Raw genomic sequence first — 9,601 nt, forward strand, 5'->3', positions numbered from 1 at the left:
TGAATAACAGAGGTGACAAATAAGATGAGGAAAGGCTAACCTTGCCAAGGTAGAGGACTTGTCCGCCACCTTATAGAGTTCTTGGGCTATAACCTCATGAACTTCCAATTCTTCTCCAATCATGATGCTATGAATCATGATGGCCTGGTCTAGAGTAACTTCAGACCGGTTGTTAGTGGGAATGATTGAGCGTTGGATAAACTCCAACCATCCCCTAGCCACGGGCTTAAGGTCGTGCCTTCTCAGTTGAACAGGCTTCCCTCTTGAATCTCTCTTCCATTGGGTGCCCTCTTCACAAATGTCAGTGAGGACTTGGTCCAACCTTTGATCAAAGTTGACCCTTCTAGTGTAAGGATGTTCATCTCCTTGCATCATGGGCAAGTTGAATGCCAACCTTACATTCTCCGGACTAAAATCTAAGTATTTCCCCCGAACCATTGTAAGCCAATTCTTTGGGTCCGGGTTCACACTTTGATCATGGTTCTTGGTGATCCATGCATTGGCATAGAACTCTTGAACCATTAAAATTCTGACTTGTTGAATGGGGTTGGTAAGAACTTCCCAACCTCTTCTTCGAATCTCATGTCGGATCTCCAGATATTCACTCTTTTTGAGTTTGAAAGGGACCTCGGGGATCACCTTCTTCAAGGCCACAACATCATAGAAGTGGTCTTGATGCACCCTTGAGATGAATCTCTCCATCTCCCATGACTCGGAGGTGAAAGCTTTTGCCTTCCCTTTCCTCTTTCTAGAGGTTTCTCCGGCCTTGGATGCCATAAATGGTTATGGAAAAAAAACAAAAAGCAATGCTTTTACCACACCAAATTTAAAAGGTTTGCTCGTCCTCGAGCAAAAGAAGAAAGAAGAGAGTAGAAGAAGAAGAAATAGAGGAGATGGAGGTGGCTTTGTGAGTCGGCCAAAAGGGTGGGTTTGGGAGGGAAAGTGGTTTGAATTTTGAATGGTTAGGTAGGTGGGGTTTTATGAAGGATGGATGTGAGTGGTGAAGAGAAAGATGGGATTTGATAGGTGAGGGGTTTTTGGGGGAAGAGTGGTTGAGGTGATTGGTGAATGGGTGAAGAAGAGAGAGGGTGGTGGGGTAGGTGGGGATCCTGTGGGGTCCACAGATCCTAAGGTGTCAAGGAAAAGTCATCCCTGCACCAAGTGGCGAGCAAAATTGCTCTCTGTGCCAATTTTGGCGTTAAAAGCCGGGCTGGTGCCCATTTCTGGCGTTTAACGCCAGCTTCTTGCCCTTTCCTGGCGTTTAACGCCAGTCTGGTGCCCCTTTCTGGTGTTAAACGCCCAGAATGGTGCCAGACTGGGCGTTAAACGCCCATTTGCTAACTTCACTGGTGTTTAAACGCCAGCAAGTTCTCCTCCAGGGTGTGCTGTTTTTCTTTCTGTTTTTCATTCTGTTTCTACTTTTTCAATTAATTTTGTGACTTCTCATGATCATCAACCTACAGAAAACATAAAATAACACAGGAAAATAGATTAAATATAACATTGGGTTGCCTCCCAACAAGCGCTTCTTTAATGTCAGTAGCTTGATAGAAGACTCTCATGGAGCCTCACAGATACTTAGAGCATTGTTGGAACCTTCCAACACCAAACTTAGAGTTTGAATGTGGGGGTTCAACACCAAACTTAGAATTTGGTTGTGGCCTCCCAACACCAAACTTAGAGTTTGACTGTGGGGGCTCTGTTTGACTCTGTTTTGAGAGAAGCTCTTCATGCTTCCTCTCCATGGTGACAGAGGGATATCCTTGAGCCTTAAACACAAAGGATTCTTCATTCACTTGAATGATCAATTCTCCTCTGTCAACATCAATCACAGCCTTTGCTGTGGCTAGGAAGGGTCTGCCAAGGATGATGGATTCATCCATGCACTTCCCAATCTCTAGGACTATAAAATCAGTAGGGATGTAATGGTCTTCAACTTTTACCAGAACATTCTCTACAAGTTCATAGGCTTGTTTTCTTGAATTGTCTGCCATCTCTAGTGAGATTCTTGCAGCTTGTACCTCAAAGATCCCTAGTTTCTCCATTACAGAGAGAGGCATGAGGTTTATACTTGACCCTAAGTCACACAGAGCCTTCTTGAAGGTCATGGTGCCTATGGTACAAGGTATTGAAAACTTCCCAGGATCTTGTCTCTTTTGAGGTAATTTCTGCCTAGATAAGTCATCCAGTTCTTTGGTGAGCAAAGGGGGTTCATCCTCCCAAGTCTCATTACCAAATAACTTGTCATTTAGCTTCATGATTGCTCCAAGGTATTTAGCAACTTGCTCTTCAGTGACATACTCATCCTCTTCAGAGGAAGAATACTCATCAGAGCTCATGAATGGCAGAAGTAAGTCTAGTGGAATCTCTATGGTCTCATTTTGAGCCTCGGATTCCCATGGTTCCTCATTAGGGAACTCATTGGAGGCCAGTGGACGTCCATTGAGGTCTTCCTCAGTGGCGTTCACTGCCCCTTCCTCCTCTCCAAATTCGGCCATGTTGATGGCCTTGCACTCTCCTTTTGGATTTTCTTCTGTATTGCTTGGAAGAGTACTAGGAGGGAGTTCAGTAATTTTCTTGCTCAGCTGTCCCACTTGTGCCTCCAAATTCCTAATGGAGGACCTTGTTTCAGTCATGAAATTTTGAGTGGTTTTGATTAGATCAGAGACCATGGTTGCTAAGTCAGAGTGGTTCTGCTTAGAATTCTCTGTCTGTTGCTGAGAAGATGATGGAAAAGGCTTGCCATTGCTAAACCTGTTTCTTCCACCATTATTATTGTTGAAACCTTGTTGAGGTTTCTGTTGATCCTTCCATGAGAAATTTGGATGATTTCTCCATGAAGAATTATAGGTGTTTCCTTAGGGTTCTCCCATGTAATTCACCTCTTCCATTGAAGGGTTCTCAGGATCATAAGCTTTTTCTTCAGACGAAGCATCCTTAGTACTGCCTGGTGCATTTTGCATTCCAGACAGACTTTGAGAAATCAAATTGACTTTCTGAGTCAATATTTTGTTCTGAGCCAGTATGACATTCAGAGTATCAATCTCAAGAACTCCTCTCTTTTGATTCGTCCCATTGTTCACATGATTCCTTTCAGAAGTGTACATGAATTGGTTATTTGCAACCATTTCAATTAGTTCTTGAGCTTCTGTAGGCGTCTTCTTCAGATGAAGAGATCCTCCAGCAGAGCTATCCAAAGACATCTTGGATAGTTCAGAGAGTCCATCATAGAAAATACCTATGATGCTCCATTCAGAAAGCATATCAGAGGGACACTTTCTGATTAATTGTTTGTATCTTTCCCAAGCTTCATAGAGGGATTCTCCTTCCTTCTGTCTGAAGGTTTGGACTTCCACTCTAAGCTTACTCAATTTTTGAGGTGGAAAGAACTTTGCCAAGAAGGCATTGACTAGCTTTTCCCAAGAGTTCAGGCTTTCTTTAGGTTGTGAGTCCAACCATATTCTAGCTCTGTCTCTTACAGCAAAAGGGAATAGCATAAGTCTGTAGACCTCAGGGTCAACCCCATTAGTCTTGACAGTGTCACAGATTTACAAGAATTCAGCTAAAAACTGATGAGGATCTTCCAATGGAAGTCCATGGAACTTGCAATTCTGTTGCATTAGAGAAACTAATTGAGGCTTAAGCTCAAAGTTGTTTGCTCCAATGGCAGGGATAGAGATGCTTCTCCCATAGAAGTCGGGAGTAGGTGCAGTAAAGTCACCCAGCACCTTCCTTGCATTGTTTGCATTGTTGTTGTTTTCGGCTGCCATGGGTTGTTCTTCTTTGAAGATTTCTGTTAGGTCCTCTACAGAGAGTTGTGCCTTAGCTTCTCTTAGCTTTCACTTCAAGGTCCTTTCAGGTTCAGGGTCAGCCTCAACAAGAATACTTTTGTCTTTGCTCCTGCTCATATGAAAGAGAAGAGAACAAGAAAATGTGGAATCCTCTATGTCACAGTATAGAGATTCCTTGAGGTGTCAGAGGAAAAGAAAAATAGAAGGAAGAGGTAGAAGAATTCGAACTTAGTGAGATAGAGTTCGAATTGTGCATTGAGGAGGAGTGGTACTCCATAAATAGAAGGATGTGAGAAGAGGGGAAGAGATTTCTCGAAAATTAAGTAAAAGATTTTAAAAACATTTTGAAAAAGATTTTGAAGAAGATATGATTGAAAACTTTTTTGAAAAAGATGTGGTTTAAAAGTTATGGTTTTAAAAAGATGTGATTGAGAAGATATGATTTGAAAAACAATTTTAAAAAGATTTGATTTTAAAAGTTAATGACTTGCCTAGCAAGAAAAGATATGATTCAAACATTAAACCTTTCTCAACAGAAAAGGCAACATACTTGAAATGTTCAATCAAATCATTAATTGATAGCAAGTATTTTTGAAAAAGGAAAGAAATTGATTTTGAAAAAGATTTGATTGAAAATATATGATTTGAAAAAGATTTGATTTTGAAAAACTTTGAGAACTTGGAAAAAATTTGCGTTAAAAACAGAATCTTCCCTCTTGTGCCATCCTGGCGTTAAACGCCCAGAATGGTGCACATTCTGGTGTTTAACGCGCGTTAAACGCCCAGCCAGGCACCCAGGCTGGCGTTTAAACGCCAGTTTTTCCTTCTTCACTGGGCATTTTGAATGCCCAGCTTTTTCTGTATAATTCCTCTGCTGCATGTACTGATTCTTCAATTCCCTGTATTATTGACTTGAAAATAGAACCAAGATCAAATAAACAATGCATGCAAGACACCAAACTTAAAATTAGACACTAGACTCAAACAAGAAACATAAAATATTTTTTGTTTTTATGATTTTGTAATTTTTTTTTTGGATTTTTCGAAAATTAAGTGGAAAAGAAAATAAAGGTATCAAAATTCTTAATGAGAATTCCAGGATGCATGCAATGCTAGTCTAAGACTTTGGTCCAGGAATTAGACATGGCTTCACAGCCAGCCAATCTTTCAAAGAAAGCTTCGGTCCAAAACACAACTCAAATAATCCCTAGTAATGGCCCCAAAGACTTGGTGCTCAATACCATGGCATAAACACAACTTCGCACAACTAACCAGCAAGTGCACTGGGTCGTCCAAGTAATAAACCTTACGCGAGTAAGGGTCGATCCCACGGAGATTGTTGGTATGAAGCAAGCTATGGTCACCTTGTAAATCTTAGTCAGGTAGACTCAAATGATTATGGATGATATATGAATAAAACATAAAGATAAGATAGAGATACTTATGTAAATCATTGGTGAGAACATCAGATAAGCGAATGGAGATGCTTTGTCCCTTCCGTCTCTCTGCTTTCCTACTGTCTTCATCCAATCCTTCTTACTCCTTTCCATGGCAAGCTGTATGCAAGGGTTTCACCGTTGTCAGTGGCTACCTCCCATCCTCTTAGTGGAAATGTTCAACACACCCTGTCACGGCACGGCTATCCAGCTGTCAGTTCTCGATCATGTCGGAATAGAATCCAGTGAATCTTTTGCGTCTGTCACTAACGCCCCACAATCGCGAGTTTGAAGCTCGTCACAGTCATTCAATCATTGAATCCTACTCAGAATACCACAGACAAGGTTTAGACCTTCCGGATTCTCTTGAATGCCGTCATCAATTCTAGCTTATACCACGAAGATTCCGGTTAAAGAACCCAAGAAATAAACATTAGAGCCTTGTTGCTTGTAGAACGACAGTGGTTGTCAATCACGCGTTCATAAGTGAGAATGATGATGAGCGTCACATAATCATCACATTCATCAAGTTCTTGAGTGCGAATGAATATCTTGGAATAAGAACAAGCTGAATTGAATAGAAGAACAATAGTAATTGCATTAATACTCGAGGTACAGCAGAGCTCCACACCTTAATCTATGGTGTGTAGAAACTCCACCGTTGAAAATACATAAGAACAAGGTCTAGGCATGGCCGTGAGGCCAGCCCCCAGAACATGATCAAAGGATTCAAAGACCTAAAGATGATCTAAGATCCAAAGATGAAAAATACAATAGTAAAAGGTCCTATTTATAGGGAACTAGTAGCTTAAGAATTACAAAGATGAGTAAATGACATAAAAATCCACTTCCGGGCCCACTTGGTGTGTGTTTGGGCTGAGCATTGAAGCATTTTCGTGTAGAGACTCTTCTTGGAGTTAAACGCCAGCTTTTGTGCCAGTTTGGGCGTTTAACTCCCACTTTGGTGCCAGTTCCGGCGTTTAACGCTGGGAATTCTGAGGGTGACTTTGAACGCCGGTTTGGACCATCAAATCTTGAGCAAAGTATGGACTATCATATATTGCTGAAAAGCCCAGGATGTCTACTTTCCAACGCCGTTGAGAGCGCGCCAATTGGGCTTCTGTAGCTCCAGAAAATCTATTTCGAGTACAGGGAGGTCAGAATCCAACAGCATCTGCAGTTCTTTTCAGTCTCTGAATCAGATTTTTGCTCAGGTCCCTCAATTTCAGCCAGAAAATACCTGAAATCACAGAAAAACACACAAACTCATAGTAAAGTCCAGAAAAGTAAATTTTAACTAAAAACTAATAAAAATATACTAAAAACTAACTAAATCCTACTAAAAACATACTAAAAACAATGCCAAAAAGCATACTAATTATCCGCTCATCACCTACCTAACCTCCTTAGCACCAGACAAACACAAATAATGCAAGCAAGGAAAACACAGGTAGTTTACACATATATAGCAAGTAATTCAAGAAGCAAGTAGACATTTTATACAATTAGGCAAACTCAAGTAGTCAAAGTAAGCAAGCACATAAGAGATGCATATGATGAATGCCTATCCTATTGGCTCATGATATCACTTGTCGGTCCGTAAATGCCAACTCGACACATCCTCCCGGATGTAGCCTTTTCTGCCACGCCAGGGATATAGTGCCCTTCACACTCATGCAGCATTGAATCTGCTATGCCAGAGATATAGTAATTTGCCCTTCACACTCATGCAGCATTGAATCTGCCACGCCAGGGATATATTGCTGAAAAATGCCTTATCCTCAGAAACTCCGCCAAGCGGAACAGGATAAGCAATTTGCCCGCTTTGTAGACTATCTCAGGACTCTTGAAATAAAGATTCCGTTTGCAGAGGCACTTGAGCAAATACCCTCTTATGCTAAGTTCATGAAAGAGATCTTAAGTCATAAGAAGGATTGGAGGGAAACTGAAAAAGTTTACCTCACTGAAGAATGCAGTGCAGTCATTCTGAAAAGCTTACCTGAGAAGCTTAAAGATCCCGGAAGCTTTATGATACCATGCACATTAGAGGGTACTTGTACCAAGCAAGTCTATGTGATCTTGGGGCAAGTATCAACCTAATACCTGCATCTATTATCACAAAGCTTGGTTTGACCGAAGAAGTCAAACCAACCCGGATATGTCTCCAACTTGCTGATGGCTCAATTAAATACCCATCAGGCATGATTGAAGACATGATTGTCAAGGTTGGGCCATTTGCCTTTCCTACTGACTTTGTGGTGCTGGAAATGGAGGAGCACAAGAGTGCAACTCTCATTCTAGGAAGACCTTTCCTAGCAACTGGCCGAACCCTTATTGATGTCCAAAAAGGGGAAGTAACCCTGAGAGTCAATGAGGAGGAGTTCAAGTTGAATGTTGTCAAAGCTATGCAGCATCCAGACACCCCAAATGACTGCATGAGTGTTGATATTATTGACTCTCTGGTAAAAGAGTTCAATATGATTGAGAGTCTCGAATCAGAGTTAGAGGATATCTTTAAAGATGTTCAGCCTGATCTGGAGGAATCAGAGAGAATGATAGAACCTCTGAAAATCCCTCAGGAAAAGGAGAAACCTCCTAAACCCGAGCTCAAACCATTACCACCATCCCTGAAATATGCATTTCTGGGAGAAGGTGATACCTTTCCTGTAATCATAAGCTCTACCTTAGAGCCACAGGAAGAGGAAGCATTAATTCAAGTACTAAGGACACACAAGACAGCTCTTGGGTGGTCCATCAGTGATCTTAAGGGCATTAGCCCAGCCAGATGCATGCACAAGATTCTATTGGAAGGTGACGCCAAGCCAGTGGTTCAACCACAAAGGCGGCTGAATCCAGCCATGAAGAAAGTGGTGCAAAAGGAGGTCACTAAATTACTAGAGGCTGGGATCATTTATCCTATTTCTGATAGTCCCTGGGTGAGCCCTATCCAAGTCGTCCCTAAGAAGGGTGGCATGACAGTGGTTCATAATGAAAAAAATGAACTGGTTCCTACAAGAACAGTTACTGGGTGGCGTATGTGTATTGATTATAGAAGGCTCAATACAGCTACCAGAAAGGATTATTTTCCTTTACCATTCATAGACCAGATGCTAGAAAGACTAGCAGGTCATGAATACTACTGCTTCCTGGATGGATATTTAGGTTATAATCAAATTCCAGTAGATCCCCAAGATCAAGAGAAAACGGCATTCACATGTCCATCTGGAGTATTTGCATACAGAAGGATGACATTTGGCCTGTACAATGCACCTGCAACCTTTCAAAGATGCATGCTCTCAATTTTCTCTGATATGGTGGAAAAATTTCTGGAAGTCTTCATAGATGACTTTTCAGTATTTGGAGACTCATTCAGCTCCTGTCTTAACCATCTAGCACTTATTCTAAAGAGGTGCCAAGAGACTAACCTAGTTTTAAACTGGGAGAAATGTCACTTTATGGTGACTGAAGGAATTGTCCTTGGGCACAAAATCTCGAACAGGGGAATAGAGGTGGATCAAGCTAAGGTATAGGTAATTGAAAAATTACCACCACCAGCCAATGTTAAGGCAATCAGAAGCTTTCTGGGGCATGCAGGATTCTATAGGAGGTTTATAAAGGATTTTTCAAAAATCGCCAAACCTCTAAGTAATCTGCTAGCTGCTGACACACCATTTATCTTTGATCAGGAGTGTCTGCAGGCGTTTGAGACTCTGAAAGCTAAGCTGGTCACAGCACCAGTCATCTCTACACCAGACTGGACATTACCATTTGAATTAATGTGTGATGCCAGTGACCATGCCATTGGTGCAGTGTTGGGACAAAGGCATGACAAGCTTCTGCACGTCATTTACTCTGCTAGTTGTGTTTTAAATGACGCACAGAAGAATTACACAACCACAGAAAAAGAGTTGCTTGCAGTAGTTTACACTATTGACAAGTTTAGATCCTATTTAGTAGGATCAAAAGTGATTGTGTACACTGATCATGCTGCTCTTAAATATCTACTCACAAAGCAGGATTCAAAACCTAGACTCATCAGATGGGTGTTGCTTCTGCAAGAGTTTGATATAGAAATAAGAGACAGAAAAGGGACAGAGAACCAAGTAGCAGATCAACTGTCCCGAATAGAACCAGTAGAAGGGGCGTCCCTCCCTCTTACTGAGATCTCTGAAACCTTTTCGGATGAGCAACTCTTTGCTATCCAGGAAGTGCCATGGTTTGCAGACATTACAAACTACAAGGCAGTGAGGTTCATACCTAAAGAGTACAGTAGGCAGCAATCAAAGAAATTGATCACAGATGCAAAGTACTATCTTTGGGATGAACCATATCTCTTCAAGAGATGTGCAGACAGAGTAATCTGTAGATGTGTGC

The 9,601-nt window shown here is 41.5% G+C and overlaps 1 non-coding gene across 1 annotated transcript; it reads left to right on the top strand.

Annotated features, from left to right (window-relative positions):
• The first annotated feature begins 3,257 nt into the window (after positions 1–3,257).
• On the top strand, positions 3,258–3,365 carry LOC130971730 (small nucleolar RNA R71). Its single transcript, XR_009082942.1, has one exon. It is a non-coding gene; the product is annotated as a small nucleolar RNA R71 (small nucleolar RNA).
• Positions 3,366–9,601: the final 6,236 nt, after the last annotated feature.

The sequence above is a fragment of the Arachis stenosperma genome, chromosome 3 (assembly GCF_014773155.1).
Source record: "Arachis stenosperma cultivar V10309 chromosome 3, arast.V10309.gnm1.PFL2, whole genome shotgun sequence".
NCBI classification, from domain to species: Eukaryota; Viridiplantae; Streptophyta; class Magnoliopsida; order Fabales; family Fabaceae; genus Arachis; species Arachis stenosperma.